Consider the following 21,481-nt stretch of genomic DNA (forward strand, 5'->3'; position numbering starts at 1 on the left):
GTGCGCTCACCATTTACACGTTTTTCTTCAAGGAAAATCTGATCGTTCGAGATTGGCTGATATGATTGAGAATCGTTTGAAATTCATGTATTACGCAGCGATGAAAATTGCTTATCAGCGATTTTTCATTGCTCCACAAATTACCTTAGCTTTATAAACTCGCAGCGACACTTTATAAGGAAATCAACGTAGAAATGTAATTTTAATTGCGTTCATACCTTACGAATCGAGCTATATATCAAATAGTTCTGGTCTTCGACAGTTTCCCAATCCACTTATGGTCTAAGAATATTCATAATCTATTGATTTTAACGCTTGTAAGCTGTGTAGCAGAAAATGGTCCCAGAATCATCTAGTCAAGTAAAAGAACTAATAATCAATACTTAAGAGGTGTATCGTAATCGACCTAGTGATGTTTGTTAATTTCAAAATCACCAGATTGGGAAAACCCCAGTAATAAAATACAATACGTTTACGTAAAATACATACGTTTTAAAAGTTATATTTCAACAATACAATCGTAAGCTCTAAAATAAAAAGAAGTAATTACCATAATCATAAAAGCTCATAACACAATACGATTGTTACGTACTTAAAGGTGATATTCAAAATTGACCTAAGTAAACAAAAAATCGCATATGAAATTGCACATTGATTTCAGAATGCTTAGCGTCAACTTAAAAATTCTAAACGTGTATTCTCTCGGTGATTGTTCGAAGCTACAAAAGGACGACAATGACAGCCTCGGTTTTTTTTAACCACGGCCGTCAATCTTCACAGATTCCGTATTGTTCGAAACTAATCAGCGTATCGCCTATACAAAGTATTCGTACGATAGCATTACCTAGTAAATAGGAACTAACAATATTCCAGGGTTTTTCTTACAAATTGGTAGTATTGAATAGGTTTGTAAAAAAGAAAAAAAAAAGAAAAAAAAATAAAAGGGTAAAGCAAGTACTAAAATAGGCTTAATAATTTACGACATAATAAAGTTTAAGACTACTGACACACAAATATGAAATAAATATTTTCCAAATTTTTATAGTACGAAGTTCGATTATTTTAGACACTCGACACTAGTTTAATTATTTCATTAAACATTAGAAAAAAAATTTGTTTATTTTTATATTTCACAGATATGGAGTATTATTAGATTCCAGACTGTTGCTCTTGTCGCAACAACCGCTTTCATGTAGTGTAAGAGAAATTGACAAGAATTATTTAGACCGTAGTATTGTATTTAAAAAAATAGCAAAACGTAGTCTTCTTCAATTGTTCTTACAAATCGGTTATTTATGGGAAACAATGCTGGCAATCAATAGCATAAACACCTTGTATAGCACTATTCTCGTATGCTCGTGACATCGTTCGAAGTGACTTCGCGTCGATACGCTCGCAGAGGCGGGGGCCGTCACCGGTCAGACCAGATACCGCCTCCGTTTGTCGCGCGTCGTCTCTCATTTGCTTAAGAATACGAGGAATGACATCGTTGGCGCGCATCGCGCTCATCAATATACATATATATACACCCGGCTTCCTCATTTTTACATCGGCCACTTTTTTTGTCGGGTCGACGTTCCGTTATTATGTAACGAGCCAGCGAATATACTATCGACGCAAAAACCGCCGTTATACTGGCTGACAGCTTGACTAATATAAGCCTCTCTCTCTCGGAGATTTTCTCGCATTTTTAAAAACCTTGCAGACGTCTTCGCGCATCGAGAAACAATTTTTCATCGTCGAGGCACCTTGTTTTAATTAAGGAAGAGGATATCAACATTCTATGTCCACGTTTTATACAGGTGTAACATATGTATGTAGATTGCATGGAGAATAATTAAGGACAACGAAATTGTAAGAGGGATAAGATCAATTTTGACATTGAGAAGTTGTACGATTCCTCGCTAAAATTGTAAGTAGAAAATTATTTTTTGTTGTTGACGAAGATATCGCTGTTTGCCAATTTGTCAACAAGAAGTATACTAATTACGATCATAGATATGTAATTACTCAAGAGAAATGATTTAAAAACGATTCTATAGGAGTTGTTACAGAAAGCAACCCCATTAAAAAATCAGAATTTCCAAATTAGAATTTCTAAGATCATATAATCACCATAACCATCTCCTTGCAATTTTTATTCAACGCCTACAATATTCGAAATCGAGTTTTTCCTGATCCCGGTGAACGAATCCCTTTTGATCCTAAGAACATAATGCTCCCCTTCCAATTTCTTGGTTCCCACCCTGAGCTCCCGATGTCCATTAATTCATCAGGCTGGCATGGAGGTCTGGTCGGTAATAACGCAAGAAAGACGCGGAATAAAAGACGGAAGCCAGAGCAGGAGACGCGGATGTATTCCGGTCACGGGACAGGCCGTGTTGGTAGCACTGTCAGCAGCACGAGACAGAGCGAAGGGTGGCTGAGGTGGCTCACGGCAAAGGCTCTTCGAGATATCGAGGGTCTGAGGCATCTCATCTTCTGGACAGCCATCTCGTCGTGTAACGTCATAAAAATAATCAGCTTCGTCCAATGAGCCCGTGGCGCACTTTGATCTCCTGCTGGCGCGTTTGTTTCGATGCTCCCGGTATTCCAAGACGTTCTGACCTCGCGAATTTTTTTCAAGGGAGACCGCTGTGTCTGGAGACGCGAACGGTGGATAGAACGCGGGCGCAAGAGACGAGAGCTCAGACGAAGACAGGATGAGAGGGGAAAAGGGGAAGAAGAAGGAGTCGGGACGAAGTTCATCCGAAGAAGCGACTTTTCGTGTTCTCAAAATAAAAAGTTAATGAGAAACGCGGCCGTGGGCTGGGGCGCTCTTGCACGGCTATTTAGCCGATGTCGGCGAGAATCGAACGAGCTTCGACGGGCAAGAAACCGACTGCTTATTTCAAAATTGACCGAGGCCGCGGCTTTAACGACGTTTCCAGCCCGACGAGTCCTTTTTCCAATCTGCCGGCGCGTTTTGTAATTTTCCAAGATTCTACGTTGGCTCAAGGCGTCAGGTCAATTTCCCACGGCTGATTGAATACGGCGATTGATCGAGTGAGGTTTTTCGAGCGGAGTTGCTACTTTTTACAGGAACAACGATGAGTGTTTTGGCTTTTTCATGGTACCTCTACTTTACCTCGAATAGATATTGGTATGAGTTAAATGTTGCATGTGTCAAAATTATCGTTTTCGTGTATATACTGCATAGGTAGTTAATGACCATTGAGTGAAAAATGTCCTTTTGCAAAGAGTTTTTATGCGTTTCAATATCACATTGACCGTCTCTAGTTATTCTCGTGATTGACACTTGAAAGAGCGAGGATTTTTTCAGAGATTTTCAAGTTATGATATGCAGCTTATTTGAAAATGCATATGCAGAAATTTATCTGTAAAATATTATCTAAAGGTTAATGGTTAAAATAATATTGTCTACGAGTGCCATTAATTGTTGCAAAATTTTTTAAACAAGCCACGAAATGTCTTATAGGTTATTTTTTGTATGTTTTTAGAATAGGTTTCAATCACTGCTGGAGACTTCATTGCCGACTATATATTCGAAGATTAATATACAACTATCAAACTAATGGCATATGTCTGGTTGGTGTCATGAAATATGTCTGAGCCAAGCATTGGTTTTTGTACGACGTGAAGATTTAATTCACCATGTTTTCTTATTAAAATTTATGCTAACGCATTTAAATATTCCAATCAGTTTCTACATTATTAAATCGAAAAATCATTTCTGATGAACGAATGAAAATCTGTAGAACTAATCATTATGAGCTTTTTATTTATATTCAATCGCCTGACATTTTTTTACAAATTCCTTCTGTAAATATATTTTTAAGTCTCATCAAGGTTCAATACCTTACAAAACCAAAGTTCTTATAAATCGTTCTTCTATATTTGCCTCGCAATCGGGATTACGTCTTCAGCTCGTAACTATCATAAATTGACGAGGCTAGATAAATCGTAACATCACTTATTAATCGATTCATTCGTCCAAGTTACCGAAGTGCTAATCCTAGTTCATTTAATCCAAAGGAAATTTATTCTTGACCTTTTCCTAGCAATATGAGCCAACGTCATCTACCCAACAAGACCAGGCACGAGAGTAAGTCTAGACACTCTAGACAGTAAGAAGGGAGATCACGATTCAGAACGAACGGCGCGATCGCGTGGTAATTTCAAGCGTCGTGTGTAATTCCCACGCGGAGAAAAACATCGCGGTTGGTCGATAGTTGTGGAAATCGCGGTACCCATCGACGTCAAATAAAATCTAGTTCCTGAAGCGCGCGTAGTTGAATCCTACGAATCGGGACCGAATATTTCCGCTTAATAGATCGCAACAAAACGCAACAGCGCCGCCAGACCGTTTCATCTATAGATAGCTATTGAATGCGGAGAGTATCGACTGCACCGGTACGAGCCAATGAGAGGATGCCGTGCATAATGCATACCTAGGATATATCGCAGTCGCACACCACGGTAAAACCCCCGGCTAAGCGTGGAAAGGTATGGGTTGTAGAGAGAGAGAGAAAGAGAGGACCCGCCACGTCTATCGCCAACACACGTATAGCTATATACCGAAATGTTACTCTCTGTGTTTAGCTAATAATTATAATTACGATATTGCAGCGATGCGCACTGCATTGCCCTAGCAACCGGCTCCTGTCCTATTGATTAGATTGCCGCGTGACGGTTCAGTAAGCTTACAGATATCAAATAATCGAGCTTTTCCATAGAGTTACGGCCGATACGCAGTCGCATTCGAATTTCGACTTGTTTCCAGGTTGGTTTCGCTTTGTTGTTCGCGTTGTGACCGCGACTGCTATCGAGTCGGGCCAGATACATTTAATCAGTATTTACCTGGAGCACCAGTTTATTTTGCTCGCCATCATGCCACGTTTCTGACGAACTCCGAACACTGAATGTTAAATGGCACATGTTATGTTTCGGAACGTTGTTTTATCGGTGTTTCGTGGTTCGATTGCTGTTTTTGCGAATTCTTTGGAGACTTTGAGATTGGGAGCAATGGAACATTCACTTGTTCATTGTGGCGAGGACTTTTTGTTCTTCTTATTATTAAAAATATGTTGATTTTTTAATAACCTATGCTCCTTTGATTCGATACTCTCTGTTATACAACTTTCAAAGCGTAACACGTACTTTTAATACGCACCTTTTAACCATCACTTTACATTATCCTTGCCATTCTTTAAACAAACTTCATCATAAAGAAAAAAAAAAAAAACAGGAGAGGGTAAAAGAGAAAAACGAACGAGTCAAAGGGAAAAAAAGGAGGAGCAACCATTCGAATTGAATTCCGAAGCAAAGCGTCCCCCAACAATCATTAACGTTGGCGAGTAATTGCTCGTTAAGTTCGGCGTGTCCATATGGCTGAGATCGACGGGGGGCACCGATGGACGATAAATTCATCATACAATAATGACCTTAATGAACTGCGAGGGGGCCAACAAGTTCGGTCCTGGCTCGCTATGAAATATTCAACCGGAATCAATCCCTGACTCTCTGGCCCGGGACGAACGAAGCTACGCTATCGAGAATACACCGGCAGCGAGGAAAGGAGTCGGGACGAAGGGGTGTCGAAGGTCGAAGGGAGGGCCATGGCACGAGGCTCGAAGGATTTCGTATATCCTGAAGGGTGCGTGAGGACTCGCGTAAAGCGGAACGGAGGCTCGCTTAACCCTTGAGTTTGCGGCCGGGACTAAAGTAGTTATGTTTGTCCTTTGAGTTGATAGGAGAGCCGCTGCGGGGCAACTAGGCTAATCCTACGGGACTCGATATATCCTGCTAATGGGTCCGGTCCCTGTATGCCATGCAGGAAGTTCGACGCGAGAGCAGAAACAGCTTCGATGCGCGTGCCTGTCTCTTCTCTCTTTCTGTCCATCGTTCTCTCGCGCTACGTCGAATGTATTATGCAACGACATGCTTTAGTAGTCATTGTTGACGTTGATGGAACGACCCCCGCCGTCTTGTGTCTTGTATGAGAAGCGATGTCGCAGGATTTCGTAGCCGCCCGTGTCCGAGATGTTTCTCAAGAAATGAATGTTCGGAATTCTTTCCATCGTCGCTCTCTCCTTGACGCGATTGATGGATTCTTCTACTACAATTACGAGGATAGTTCAGAGTAGGAAAATTGATATTGGTAAAATGGAGAGACCGGTAGAGAGCATAAGGGAAATGATAATCTTGACAGTTGTTGGTATTAGTAACTTTCCCACCAAACAACTTTAAGAGATATGCAAGTATGTTTCCTTTGAACGTAACTTCCCTCGACCATCGATAACGTTTGCAAAAATTAATCTGCAATTTCCTAATGAAATACATAATTCCACGCACTTGATTCAAGTCACATCGATATCTAGGAAGAAAGAGAGAATAAAAGAAAAGGAGAAGAAGGTAGACGCACCGAGGATGAAATCGGGAAGCCGGAAAAAAGAGGCGCAAGCGATCGAGGTGCGGCAAAAGACGGTACAGTGAAAAACGATGAAACATGGCGAGATTACCGGTTTCGCGATAAACGGTTAGCTCGATCAAATCGCCGGCAAATAACGGGCCGTGGCTAACGAACGTGTTATGTAACGCAGGTGTAATCACCTGCCGGGACTCGTTTCTTCTCGCAGCGGAAGGTGGATCGTATCCGAACGCGTCGCCACCAGACGCCTCTGCGTACACCGTGGCGTTAATTGCATGACCGAAGGTCGCGTTTCCTCTCGTCCCCTGTGCTCTTCCCTTAATTAACGTTTTAATAATCCCCCGAAGGACTACGGACAGCGGCGCACGAGCTTCTCGCTTGAAAGGGAACAAGCGCCGTTCGAGGAGGCTAGCGAGACGTCCAGATTCGTTTTTCCATGACTGGTTCCGTTCCCAATGGCCATTTTCTCGCAGACAACTCGTTCGTGTTATCGTTTTGTTTCGCCACTCGCTTCACGATCCGCATTGTGAGAGAGCGACTATAGAAACGGGCTATAACGAGTGCCGTGGAGCAAGTTCCTGTAACGGGGGCGTCGCTGAAAGGCCACGAAGGATCCGCGATGAAGGAACAAGGCGGCGGATACAAGAAGCCAGGTATCCTGGAAAAGAGAGCGGAGCAAAGGAGAAAAAGAAAAAAAGGAAGAGGAGGAAGAAGAAGAAAGGCGAAACAGGCACAGTGTGAAGGAAGCAGACAGCACAGAGATGGTGTCGGTGAGGAAGGTGGGCACACCGACGGAGCTAATGAGTCGCAGGATGATTGATTCGCCTATTCGTGCTCTGCCAAAGCCGTGCTTTCACTCGACTCCCTTCCTTCCCTCCCTCTTTCCAGCGTTGCACGACTCTCTTTCTCGCTTGTTCACGTTCCAACCCTCTATCTCGTGTCTCTGACTCTCTTGTTCTTCGCCACCTTTATCTTTCTCCGCGCCACTGGCTTCGTTTCCCATTCACCGACTATCACGACGCCTATGGCAATACAACGTTCAATAAATATCGCGTAAATGCTTTCAGAGCGTCGGGCCCTTGAACCGATTCAGACCGATCGCTATCGTAACATCGAAATTAGACGCGTCCCGGATAAAAGCTTTTCAGCCCGGGCGGACTTGCCTGTTAATTGTGAAAGGTGTCTCGGGCTTCAAAGGGGAGATCTATAATCGGCCAGCCTAAGGGGATTTTTGGCAAGAAATGGATTTTTCAATGGGTCGTGGCTTTTATGCAGATTTCGACTATCCGTTTGAGCCACAGGAGACTCGAAAGTTTTCGTAACCTACAAAATCTGGGTCAGAAAAGAACGCAGTGAAATGAGGTTGAGGTAAAAACTTTAGGATTTAGGAGTAGACTCGTATGAAACGATTCGTGATACATTGATCATCGTCGAATCTATAAGACATTTCCGGCATCTAATCGCTAAATGACTTCTTTCTATCCGATTTCACGCGATCTTCTCTTAATGAACGACGAACGAGAAAGAAGCGCTCGCGAATAATGTTCGCCACGAAGCTCGACGAAAGGCTGACTCATCGAGCACGGTTTCAGCTTACTCATTCCTCTTTTATTCATTAGCTTCTTATCTGTCGAGCTACAGGTTTCGATCTGACCCGCGATTTTTCCTCTCCTTTCGTGGCACAATTTTTGCAAGAAAGTTCGTCGAAGAATGAGATATTGCTGCTTTTTAACGAAAGTTAAGGTCTTTAAAAAATTTCCTTCGTCATTTTCAAAAGTTTCGGGTGACTCCACTTTATGCAGCAATGTTACGTAAAAAGTAAATTTCTCGAGTATCTTTCGTTTTGAAGCGTCAATTGCGCGAATAAAGTGTAGCAAACAGCGAAATTCTTTGGAGGAATTAAAGTAGAATAACGATACCGTGGAACATCTCCGACAATCTGTTAATTATAAGGTAAGACTCCTATAGTCGCAGCTAATTAGTTCGAAAAGGAGAAGCGAAGGAAAGCGTCTTAACTTCACTGTGGGTTTGTAAAGATTTCAGGCCCAGTTTTCTTTATCTATTTGGATATGTACATTGAATGCTTCGCTTTTGCTCGGTAGACCTGATTTTTTACTTCTACACAAGCTTATTAAGTTGCGTCAAAAGTATATTATAACTGGACTTTCTTAACTTTTAAACGTCAATTGATTCTTTAGCGCAGCAATGCTCGCAAATCGTATCTCATTTAATCACGTTTCCCATTCTATTTCTTTACGTTTCTCGAAGAGGCCTGCGAATTTCGTGAGAAGCGTCCTGCGTCGTCAATCCTCTCCTCCTCCTTTTAATTCCAGAGGCTTAAAACGTCACACGATCAAACGTTCGAGCGTTATCGAGCCATTGTCCGGCTGTCTCGAAGAGATGGATCACGCGTACGCGTAACATAATGGCTCCACTGTCGAGCAATAAAGGTCTTTTTGTGCTGGGTATGATAGAGCACCGCGATTCTCGGCGGTTCCACACGAATTCGTCACGGAAGTGGTCGGGTTTCAGTCGGGATTTAATCGATGTCGTCGGCTCATACTCCACGCGCTACGTATTAATAAACGATACATTCGTATCGATACACTTCAGTGTTTAATCGAACGAAATTTTTTGATGAAAATATATTTCGTCACTAGAACTTACTTCCTATACATATCGTCCTTTGAGACACAGTTATAATCGTTAACGTGCATCCATTTCGCAAAGGACGCGTTCAACGAGATTCCACTTTTGGCCTTCAGCGAAAAAATCGGTCGAAACACTATCGGCAACATCAGGAGGAAATTTGTACAGCGCGCGACATCAAAGTCTGCTTCAATATCAAAAGCAAGTGGCAACAACCGTCTAGCCATGGTACACGCGGGCAGCTGAAAAATAGGAAGGGAAAAAGCTGGCGAAAAAATGAAACGTAGGTTAAATCTCGCGGCACGGAGGTTCGTGTCCACTTAGTCGTATTAATGGGCGCTCGATGGCCGCTCTGCATCCTGTCCATCCACAACCGTTCAAACCCTATCTTCTTCACTGGACGACACAAGGTCGTACTTTGCGCCACAGCCTCCTGGCGACGCGGCGGCCTTTCGCGTTACAGTTCGGCGAACAGTACCGATACACGATCGTGCAGAAGATGAAAGTATTTGTTGCACATACTTATTTTATTTTGAACAGCTTGCAAATATATATTTGGGTACAAGTATAATATAATTCTTAGAATCCTTTTCGAATTTTCCATGGACATTGTACTAACCCTACCTATTACAGGATTTCTGATCGTATGCGTGGTTATTTGGAAACTCTGTACGTATATGTATCTATAAAGAGTTGACTCGTTGCAAGAGCAGAGAAAGAAGTTTTTCCTATTGATCACTAGATTATCAAAATTTATATTTATTAATATAGAAGATGGCTAACTTCGAGTTTAAGACGTTAGATTATTTTTAGTTCATCCTATCTGATATAAAATATTTGTACGATGTTTGTGTTGGAAAAATAATGCGTGTATTTGGTAAATAATAGACTTCACGAACTATGTAGGAGTTCTCACAGGAGGTATCGATGAAGCTCTTTTACCGCGGGGTCTGGAACGAGACACGAAGAGAAGAAGGAACGTAGAGTCGTGTCGAGCGAACCGAGACGAAAGCTAGCAATCAAAGAGAATAATTCAGGAGGCAGCCACATTGTTCCCATGGCCGACGTGGATCCTGCCGGGTCCCGTGGGATCCTGGGACAGTCGAAGCAATGACGAGTTATGTGACCCGACCCCGATAATAAACGGCGAAACACCGTCACGCTGCCAAGCCCAGAAGGAACCGACAAATTCCCGTGTAATTTCGCTTGTGGGTGACGAAACGTCGTTTCTATGGTGGCGTTCGTGTCCTCTTTTCTTTGCATTAAAATTCAAAAGCTTTTCCGACGACTCTCCAGCAACGTGTATTTTCTGAGCCGATAGCAATTCGTGATATTTCGATTAAAATTTTTTGCCAACGCTTTACTAACGGACAAGAATCGGATTTGAATGAAAATATATAAGTCCAAAGATAAACTTCTAAAATTGCAACATTCGCACGTCATAATAACAACGCCATGATAACGATGATGTTTGATAAAGGTTATATCGACCACTAGATCTAACAAAATCATTCAAACATCTTTACAAAATGTTACATCAAAAGAAACGTAACAAGCTATCAGCGAATCTCATCGCGCTTTGTTCCTTTTTATTTTACACCTTCACGCGCCGCGGAGCATTTTTTCGCGCTGTCTACGCAGGGGAACGAGAGTGACAAAGTACAAAAGGAAACGTTAGCAAATCCGATACGATCGACAGATTGGCTAGTCCCCTGGTTCTCGGAGGACGCGACCAGTGTGGAGCTCGCGTTCACCCCTGTAAGCGCAATATTATATTATAATCCCGACAGTGACTTTAGTGGAGGCTATAAAAGAAGGGGTGGATGAACGAGGCGAAGCGAGACGACGTTGGTGAGGTTGCCTCGTAAGGTAAGCGAGCAATAGCTAAAGAAAGACAGAGAAAGAGAAAACGATGGAATGGGGTGAGACGAAGTGAAAAAGAGAGGAGGAGGATGAGATGAGAAGGGGGGTGCTGGGGGCTTGTCTGGAAGATTAGCACCTCGTATAAAAGTACTGTAGCGGGAATGAAACTCGAGGGAAAGGTGGCGACACGGTGAAGGTTGGAGGTAGGTGGCGGCGTTGTCGATGGAAGGGTGGTGGTTGTGGGAGAGTCGATGGAGGTGGCGAGAAAGGGTGAACGAAGGAGCGAGAGGAAAAAAGAACGATCGACAAAGAGGTATCGGTTTGGTGGGAGGAGAGACGATATAGAAGAAGAGGAGGTAGAAGAAGAAGAAGAAGCAGAAGAAGAAGAGGAAGAAGAAGAAGAAGAAGAAGAAGCAATAGCAGCAGTATTTGAAGAAGAAGGAAAACGAGAGAGGGGGTTGAACGAGCGAAGGCCGTTCCTTCCTTTCCTTATATACACGAGCACCCCGCTGTGCCGTCCGTATAAGAGGAAAATTAGTTTTCAGAAATTTTTATGAAAGCGTTGAAAAGAAACTGTAAGGTTCCTTTTCTCATTGGAGGCTATTTTTGTTCAGAGACCCATGGGGGATTCAATAGCCTTTATTTTACTCTCGTGTTAATCTCGCGCACGCTACGCTCCGGCTTACCGGCTCACACACTGTCGCCTGTTCACAAGAGACCGCGAGGAAGAGCGAAATAGAGAAACCGAGGAAAAGAAAGCGGAAAAGAGAGAGAAACGTGAAAGAAGCAAGAAGGAAAATGTCCGGGAACGAGTCTAGAAAAGAGGCAAAGACGGAAGATAAGGGAAGAGAAAGAGAGATAGAGAGATAGATAGATAGAGAGCAAGAGAGAGAGAGAGAGAGAGAGAGAGGGAGAGAGAGAAAGAGGGAGAAGCAGTCACCCGTTCCCGGGTTGGATCTTTATGAAGCGCGGCTATCAAACGGAAAGCGTATTATATGCTCCCGTGTAATAAAATCTCGGCCCTAATTAGTTTTCAACAATCGGCCGCGGGCACGGCCGTGGCCGCGCGTTGGCGCGGCGTTAATTTTTGCAATTAAGCGGCCGCCGGCTCCCTGTCTCGTGCTAAATAAGGGTTGCAACGGGTTCTCGCGCGCCTTCCTGCACGTCACCGCGAACGGACGCTGTAGAAAAAGCCTCTTGTTCGGTGAATCGCGGCTTAAATAATGTAACTCCGCTATAACCTGTCCGGAACCATGAGGAGGACGCGTTAATGCGAATAAATGTCCGTGCTGAAGTCTTTAACGAAAGACTATTTGAATAACTAGATCTTCCTCGCGCTTCGCCTTAAACGTCGCAAATATGCAGGAACGTTTATCGTCATGAAACTTGTTTCTGCCATTCTAAAGGGGGAGGAAGTGTTCTTTATACGGGTCGTTGCAATTTTTTTCGACAAACGTCGCCACCACCGTGAATGCCTCACGCGGATTCAATGCTAACTTATGGTTTTTCACACGTAGAAAATTTCTATGCGCCTCTTTCTCTCTCTCTTCTTTCTTGCATTCTGTTATTTTGTTGAATATATTGTCAATAACATTCTTAAACGTTTCTATTCGCTCTTTCTCGAACGTTTCATCGCGCATGCCTCTATTCACAGCTTCTGTGACCGATTCAAAGCAGACGTCGAATATTCACGAGATACCAGCGGAGTCAAGATCGTCGTTATGGTTAGGTAGTTGGGCTTGAGATAATAATAAAAACAGAACGACGAACGTAAGTCTTCTTATGCCTGGTTCCATTGTTGCTCAAGCACTTCGACGAGTACTATCCAATTATCTTCTGCGGTGTGCCAGCCGTATAACGAACCGATAGACGCCCCGTTACGACCAGGCTATAATTCTTGCTTACAATAAGCTTGTCGAAATGAATTGCCGAGTGCGTGCGCGTACCACAAGTGGCGTGAACGGAGTATTACTTGGTACTTAAGATTAAAAAGTCAATGAAATAATTTTGGTCAAACAATTAAAATAATAAATCTGTCGAAAGAGGAAAATCTAGATTTTTATTTCTTAATAAGGTAAAAAAGTATCATAAATTTCCCCTACATGTAGATTGGAGAATACGAAAAATAGCATGGCGTGGAGATTTCGTAATCGCAAGTGTCGGTATTTGACGATAGAGATTAAAGAATTTAGAATTGTTTTCATGGAAATGAGAGATTCGCAAATTCCTATATTGCAAGAAAGTATGATAAAAGATCAAAGATTCGGAGGAAGTGGCGCTGGGCGATGTACATCCGCGTTCCATGTCCTTAGCCCGGAATGTGGCTGCAAAGCCGCGTCAATACGCTTGCCTGTGCTAGGGACAGTGAGGGGGAAGGAGGGATGATGCGAGAGGGTGGCAGAGGCGCGAGCGTAGGAGCGCCTGGATGAGGGTGGTTCTTGGGTGGCAGCGGGAGAGAGGGTAACGGACTTGGGTTCGTGAGAAGACGGGGTGGCGAGCAACGAAGACGACGACGACGAGGACGACGATGACGACGACGACGACGACGACGACGACGATGTCGAGGACAGAGGAGGCAGAGGGTTGTGGAGGTGTTCGGGGCGAGAGATCACTGCGCCGCCAATATTACAGCCAGCTCGAAGATTACCAATATCCTTGAGAGGCGCTCTAGTCCTGTCATAAAAGACGGAGCTTACGGAGATATTACGTAGCAGGTCCGCTAGCAGCGGCGGGCATCATCGGCGACGTTAGACCATCTCACTTTCCGCAACTTCATTTCGTAGAACACTAAAAATACAGAGGGAACGACCATTGCGGATACGCGAGACAAGTATTAGTAGTTATAGAAGTAAGGCTAACGCCGTGATACGCCACGGCCGCGCTGTAAAAGATCGTTGCATCTTGTACGCGTGACCCGGGCAAATGATGGGGTGGAAGGTTATGACTCTCCCTGACTGGGTACTTTCGGATAATGTGGATTGCCGAATGGGCGCAGCGCTCTCAGCAGTAGGTGGAAGGGAAGCAATTAGCTCGGGAGATTGCTGGATGTTTGGGCGATCTATCTCTTAGCTTTGGTACAATGTAGGTTGAGGAAATAGCGTTTGACGTTTAGATTAGATTTCACTTGTTTTCTGTACATACGTGCAGGAAAATTCGGAACTCGAAGAGTTTTAAACGACGATGTTTATATCAGCGATAAGGAGAAAATTTGCTAAATTTTCCAGCGCTAATCAAAGCCACGATAAACTAGAATTTCATCGGTATTCGGAGCACAATTTGCACGAGGCAATCCTCTGAGCAAGACAGGAACGCGAGTCATTTCGGATCCGATGGAACAGGGATTGATAGCTATCTAGTCGTGGAGTACGTCTGAATCCTTAATAGGAAATCGACAGAGTTATTACGTGGTGACTGGGTGTTGGGGCTACATAAGGTCGCGCAACCAACGGGCTGGTCATTGTGACGATGCTTTGTGCGGCACAAAGCTTTAATCCGCGAGCAGATCTGCTAATGTCAACATCATCCTACTTCTTGTTGTCCGTGTATCGGTCCTGTGTGCGCGTGAGCGCTCGCTCGGATCCGCTGGGGACAGCAGCTAACCTCAATAAGCGTCCCATAATCCACCCCAAGCTGAATAATCGCCATTCTCTAAGCATTGTATCGTTTCCTCGTAAAAGCCTCGAGCGATTTGGGGTGAAGATCGGCGTACACACGTCGGGGTATTATAATGCACATGTCCTCTGATTATAAGTATTCATTGCGGTCGGTTCGGGCCGCGACTTCGGCCTCGATAGATACAACCGTGTATATGAAAAGAACGTTTTGGGGATGAGAGAATGATGGTAGCGGGAGATGGGACAATTCGCGAATTGCAATTAGAACGGTGATTGAGTCGTTAGGCTCGGAGGGGAAGGTATTCTTTTGTGTAGGTAGTTGTGTGGAAGATACGCGATCGCATGAGGAAGATTTTGCAGCAGATGTTGAAATCTATCGTTCTGTAATTATTACGAATCTTTTATCTTGTTGTTTCTATAATAATTCTCTTGATTCGGATCAACCATCCTCAAAAAAACTAATTCTGTAACAAAAGATGATCATTCTTTTCACTCACGCGAAAACAAAATTCTTCCAGAAGCTTTTATCGTATTTTTTAATCTTATAATCTAATTCTCTTCTAAACTCCATTTTCGCACCCTTTTTTCAAAGTCATTTCTCTTAAAGGAACATGTACGTACATTTCGATAGAAGATCCATCCGCCAATGGTCTAATCGCCTAATCCATGTCTCATCGTCTACAATACTCACAATTTCTCGTCCACTTACGGCGACTGTCCCCGGTGACGTCGAAACTCACTCACGGTGCATTTCGAATTCCGCGCGCGTACCGCAAGGTCAAAGTCCCGACTTATTTGCACGACAGAAGCGGCGTTAAACGTAATTTACGCACCGGTACGACCGCTTTAATCCCTCTCCTTGTGCTGCGTGCACGCTCCGCTCTCGATCGAGGAGGAAAGAACCCGTGTCATCGTGGTCGTCAGAACTTGGCGATGATCGTTTCGACGGATCAGACGACCGATCGTCGGAATTGTCGTACAATGTAATTACGCGGCTCGTGAGCGATGAGGGGTGGGTGTGGGAGGCGGAACAGGAACACGAGGGATTACACGTGGCGAAGCGAGAGGCAGCTTATTTTGACATTCTTATCGGAGAATCAGAGTGCGGTAATCCCCGAGGCGGCGTGTGTAATCTCACCCCCTCCTTCCGCTACCGCTTTACCCCTGTGCTCTGCTCCCTATGCCCCTTTACCAACCCCCTTTTTCGACCTTTCCCTAACTCCCCGTCACACTCGTCGTCCTTTCTCGATTCTACTCTTCTCCCTTTCTATCACCGCTCGGGTTAGATTTGCGATTTCGCTAGATGCATCTCGTTTGCCTTTCTTGCGCCACCTACGAGCTAGTAATCTACTATTAATTGCCGCCACAAAGAAACCTCGTGGGAAAAGGCGCGAGGGTTCGAAGTGTAGAAAATCCGAACGGAATTTGTGGTTAATGCGTTAATTTATGCTTAAATGTGTTTGATACGCATGTAGAGAAATTAAATAATCGTATTTTTAGTATTTTTAAAGAGTGTCTCTGTAATCGAACATCTACGAACGTTCTACATGACCTACACGAACAAAGTATGTCGAAAGTGCAGACTTCGTATAATGTCGAATATAATTTTAATTAATTTTTAATCAACGAATTTTGGAACGTGTCAATTTACATACGGTCAGTTAGTTGCAATTAATTTATATTTCTCCTAATTATGTACCTACGAACAAGGTTAACGCATTCAAGTACGCGCTTACGTTTGATCTTCGATATTCAGACAGTCAACTCACGATCTTCATTATTCGACAACGGTCGTCGCGTGTTCTCTGGCGTTTACAAACTACCAAACGTTCGACATTATCGCGTATAAATATCGTCGAAGCTGTTATACGTTTCCTCGGGTAAGGTTGAATTAATAGAATCGGAGGATTGTGACGGTTGAACGAATCGGCGTGATTTGTTAGCAGTTGCTCGCGGTACGTTGCTAATTGACCGACAGCGAGATCGGCGCTAGAAGCGCGGAAACTTCGACTGCGCTCGCTGGTTCGCGAGTTAACGGAGCGCATCCGACGACTAGTTTAACGATTCGCGTGTCGTTTCACTCGATTCGACGATTGCTCGTTAGAGTGAACAGGCGTCAGGGACGGTCACTAAATCTCGCACCTTCGCGCTGATTCATCAGCCTTCTCGTTTTTCAGGATTAGGTGGCATTCATGATACTTGGTTTACAAGCTTCTTGGTTTTGTTACTATAGTATTATTCGTGTTATTTTATACAAACACTATTAGTTTCGTCTTCCTATACTGGAATTTCAGGTACTAGAATTTGGACTATCTCATTACAACTTTGTATCTTTTTTCATTTCATAATCTGAGAACAACATTGAATGCGACGAGCAAAATCCTTATAGAGCTGACTGTATACTATGACTTTTTGGACATTTGTTCGTGAGAAATATGAAAGAAATTCTATTCCTTGCTTTACGCAGTTCTTTGAAAATCGTTTAATTTTTGCTGTGTTTTCAGAAGTAAATGGTTATGTTAAACGCGGACCTACCACAAGCTGACGTTCTAAAATGAAGAATTCATTTCAATCGTTAAACGCTATTTTCCCTCTGCAAATTTAAAATCCTCGATCAAAATTCAATCTCCTAGTGCTCAAAGAGGACAACGAATCCAGCTTAACTCAAGAACAGCTATCCTTAGATTTATCGATATTTGTATTGCATTTAAACATCAACATCCAGCAAAATTTTGAAAATTCTTAAAAATTATAAAGTACATAAATACATCCCTTTAGTTTTGTAAAACTTCACGCCATTGAATCATGCAAATGATCATACAGATATCCAACAAAGCCTTGCACAGTGCAACGTTCGAGTGAAAGTACCGAACAGCATGGCAGCCATGTTAATTGATTAAACAGCAATCATCCGGCGCAGGAAAGGTAGCAAGATCGAATATCCATCAAGGCGAGCGGTGCCAATCGGCCTTTTCTTTCCTAGCTTGAACACTCGGCTGCTGGAACACGATATCGTGTCGCTCGAACGTTTTTCCTCGTGTCAGACGTTGTCGAGCATCACAACTCGACCAATCGTCCGCGAGGATTTCTTCGCTGACGGAAATCATTAGCCGGAGATGCGTGGCCCGTGTAATAGTCGGCACTCGCGAGGTGCGGACAACGTTTCCTCATTGCTGCCGCATATATACCGTTGTTCGATAATCGCGATGTGGAACGCGTGCGTGCGTAATTGGGAAATTGACGCGCCATCGAAACGCTTAACGGTTCAGTTTACACTCGACATTAACCGATATAACTTTCAGATTGGTAACGGTAAAGCTACTAGTGTCAATGATACGATTTCATTTCCGTTTCAGAGATGAGGATTTTAATGACGCGTGTGAGCGGTATGATGAGCAGTTGTTAGAATGACACGCAAGTTAAGTATAATTTTTAAATTCGAATTAAAACATATCTAGAACGTAATTGAGCAATTATGAACAATACTGACGAATTTTTTGAATCCTATTTAATTTTGCTATCAAAAACGATTAAAAATATGTTTCAGTAAGAAAATTGAAAACTGCTAGAGTGTACTTGCACCTTAATTGTTCTCCAAGCAATGTTTATTAGGACGTCACACTGTTCAGCATATCGAGAAGGTATAGGTAGTATAAACGAACCGTGGTATCGAGAAATGAGCAAATAAAGCAATTGAGACGCAACGAGGATGATGTATGACCACCGTGGCCTGAGTTATTAACTATGTATACAAATACGCTTTCGTTATTAATGACTTCGGTCGCGGTGTTTTAAGATGCGCGGCGCACGATGCGTGAAAACGATGCGCGAGTCTCGATATAAATCGCGGCATCGATACGCCGCCGCAGCGTTACCGATCAACTTTCGATCGAATTTCGGCTAATTAATATTTATCAGTTAATGGAATTCGTTATGGAATACTTTAGGAATTACATTATTATCTGAGTACTTCACCATGTACATTCTTGCTTTCCCTTTCTTCCTTCTCCACCTTTCCTCCTTCTCTTTTTTGCTTCCTCTCTTTCATTCTCCTCTTTTACTTTCTGTTCCTTTTTCCCTCCTTTCTCCTCATTCCCATTACTTTCCTTTCATATTCATTCTTGTTTCGTCTACTGACAGTATTTCCAAAAGAATTACAAGGTTGCAAGACTATTCGAAGAATCTCCATTATTCTCCAAAGTGCATACAGATTTCTCTAAATTTACTTTAACATAACATAATAAATTACCACGTACGAACACCTCATTATTCACGACAAGAACAAATGACATATTTAACGGACATTGTTACTTGCGAGTATTCGTATAGTGGACAACATCATCATCGTAAAGCCGGTGAACCAAATAAAAAAAGAACAAGATTTGTCGCAACTCGTAGTCCGCACAATGCTACTTCATGCTCTATGGACTTCAACAATGAGAAGCAGCCTAATTTCAGACGAGACTATCCGATATCTTCTTGAGACTAGCAACACAATGTAGAGACATAAATTTAGAGCAGCAACGATGCGACGCATCGATGTTCTTGATGTACGGGACGCGCGTGCACGACGCGCGACGAGTGTGTGCATCTTTGACGGCGTGAAACGCGCGTTAGTCCCGCAGTTGCAGCGTTGCTACAATAAATATACCGCGAACCTTTTCGCGGCCACTCGACATCCGGTGCATCGACGCCGCCGTTGCGTGCCAAAAGGCGGAATCTTTTTCGCGTCGACGAACCGCTTATGCCTAATTATCGTTACACCATGCTGTGCTACAGGTCCTTCCCTTTACCATAGTCTGCTCGCTATTTCCAGCTAAGAACGTGTTCTGCTTGAAATTAGGCATTGCAGAGAACACGGTAGCTGGGGGTAGGTTAGGGTCGCCTTGCGAAAAGTGAGAATTCCAGAATCCCTGCTGAAGCTGAGATAAGAAATCTCAATTTAAAATCTCAGCAGGCAACGAAATAATTCTCAAACCATCGAAGGTCGACTTTAATCGAATGAATACGCACTATTTACGCCATAATAGTTAACAATTCAAATATCTAATAGTCAAATACACGATACGATGATCGCGGTCAAGATCGTCCATACTTAACCGATAATCAACGACGAGTCCTTCGTTCCGGTAAAAATCAGAGGTCGGTGATTAAGGTTTGAGCGTAGAACCGCGTGTCTACTTTTCTCTCCCGTGCACTCCGTTGTTCTTCCCGCGAAATATAAATCGAGGATGTCATAATTTAATGGAACATCGTTGTTGGACCACGAGATGGATGACTACCACGAAGCAAGGTAACCAGTTTTAAACGGTGTTCGACACCAACACGCGGACGCCCACCGCTGCACATGCAGTGCGCGTATTTCAGACAATAATAATTTAGACACGTGTGGACCGTACGTAGCCGGTCCGCAGATAGATAGACGCGACGGGGATTCATCTCCGAAGCTACCGTTCGGTTATGCTACAGCCTTAATGCTCGACTTGCGAACGCTGTATAAGTGAAAGCCATTTTTCGATCAACGCGTGCGACCGCATCCACCGAATCGAGTCTCGTACCGACACTTCCGCCTCTTGCATTCTTCGATCTTCGTTGCTTTGATTCTTTTCTTTCCACTAGGGTTTGTGATTTGTTTAGCGCGAACATTAGTCCAATAACATGGTACTTGAATTCCACGCAGCCTTGAGCAACGCATACAGGCTGAAGCGTTCTGCTATCCTTTCAAGGAGTTGATGCATGGGAAATTAAATGACATGTAAAAAAAGTTAAGACGATCATTGAATAAATTGTAATAATAACATAGTTGTGATAAATTAAGAGAGAACAACATAACAAAAAATTGAGATGCTGTTTGGATAATTATATATAGTAATTATACCTCCATAATAAGAAAAGGAGAAAGAATTCTTATAATCTTTGAATGGTACTTGATATATTAATCTTTGACTAGCATTGCATTTATCAGATGCATCTACAAGATATGAAGTGAAACTTAAGCGAAAACGGCTACATATCTTCAAAAATAATTCCAAAAACTAGCGATCTTACTACATCACACGTTAATCTCTAATTAAAGATCTACCGCAGATTTCTCGGAATACGAAACTGCTCGTTCTAAGAAATTCGTCAACCTTGCCCCCTTAATTAAGTTCGCAATTAACTCTTAATAATTCGCGTGCATGTTATCGGTGGTTCGGATCTCGCGATCCGGTCGTCGTTGTTGGAGAACGATCGAGGAACGATCGGAAGAGAAGAAGCAAGGAAGGACGAGAAAGGAGGTAGGTGGGCAGACAGAACACATGGGGTAATTCGTTAATGAATCGCGTAAAGAATAACGATTGCATTGAAAGTGAACGGGACGCGGGGGTATTCTTCTTTCGAGCTGCTTTATTGCCAGCCGTTTAATGGAACATCAATTCCTTGCACGCGCAATATCAAACCGCATGCATACTTCGTTAAGCTGTTTCTGCGCCGCGTTCGCCACCGCGAGCCTGAGCAATTAATACTCGCTGCATATTGTTACCGAATCTCGTAAATCTCGCGTAACGACCCCATAAATTGCCTGGCCGACTACATAAATAAGACTGATTATTTGCTAGCGAGATTACCGGCCGCGATCCAGCTATCGAACTGCTGTGCCTCTGTCCAAAACCAACAAAAGTAAATCATCCTCCGGAGGGATAAATCGGGAGGTATTAAAATTCTGAGCATATATTTGGCAGGATAGTGTTTTCGGTTTCAAAAAATAGCTTCGAAAAGCAAAGTCTCGTTGAAGAAGCGAGTATAATGTATTTTAACGGAGATTAACCTAGAGGCTCGTCAACTGACTCGCAGACAATTGCCGGCAGATACTTTCTCTTGTTTTCTATTTCAGTGACAACGCGCGCTGTCACTTGTTTTCTATTTCACAGACTAACGACAGAAC

At 43.2% G+C, this 21,481-nt stretch overlaps 1 protein-coding gene across 6 annotated transcripts in view; it reads right to left on the reverse strand.

The window, feature by feature from the left end:
* LOC126915827 (transcription factor SOX-6) overlaps positions 1 to 21,481 on the reverse strand; it is a 325,178-nt gene that overhangs the window by 97,759 nt on the left and 205,938 nt on the right. The gene's annotated exons all lie outside the window — the stretch shown is intronic.

The sequence above is a fragment of the Bombus affinis genome, chromosome 4 (genome assembly GCF_024516045.1).
Source record: "Bombus affinis isolate iyBomAffi1 chromosome 4, iyBomAffi1.2, whole genome shotgun sequence".
Taxonomy (NCBI): Eukaryota; Metazoa; Arthropoda; class Insecta; order Hymenoptera; family Apidae; genus Bombus; species Bombus affinis.